Source organism: Charadrius vociferus, unplaced genomic scaffold (assembly GCF_000708025.1).
Source record: "Charadrius vociferus isolate BGI_N301 unplaced genomic scaffold, ASM70802v2 scaffold105, whole genome shotgun sequence".
NCBI classification, from domain to species: domain Eukaryota; kingdom Metazoa; phylum Chordata; class Aves; order Charadriiformes; family Charadriidae; genus Charadrius; species Charadrius vociferus.
The window spans coordinates 1,679,973-1,680,211 of NW_009648543.1; the positions used below are offsets into that span (position 1 = coordinate 1,679,973).

Consider the following 239-nt stretch of genomic DNA (forward strand, 5'->3'; position numbering starts at 1 on the left):
TAGGGAGCAGCATAAAGTACAGCGCATCCTTTTCTCTCTAAATACTAGGTCCATAATACGTTTCTGAAGAGCTACACTTAGGAAGATAAACAGCACCAGGAAAACAATCTTGTATTTTCCACATGACAGAGTTAAAACTAGGGCACTGTCTAGCTTTTTCTTCCTCTCTGCATAATAATTAGCATCCCTCCAATAGCAGTCCCTCCACTCTCAGAAAATCTTAGCGTTAACACTGCCTT

General features: G+C 40.6%; 1 protein-coding gene across 1 annotated transcript in view; it reads right to left on the reverse strand.

Annotated features, from left to right (window-relative positions):
- The window catches only part of SHROOM2 (shroom family member 2), an 83,013-nt gene that overhangs the window by 6,001 nt on the left and 76,773 nt on the right, over positions 1–239 (reverse strand). The window lies entirely within an intron of this gene.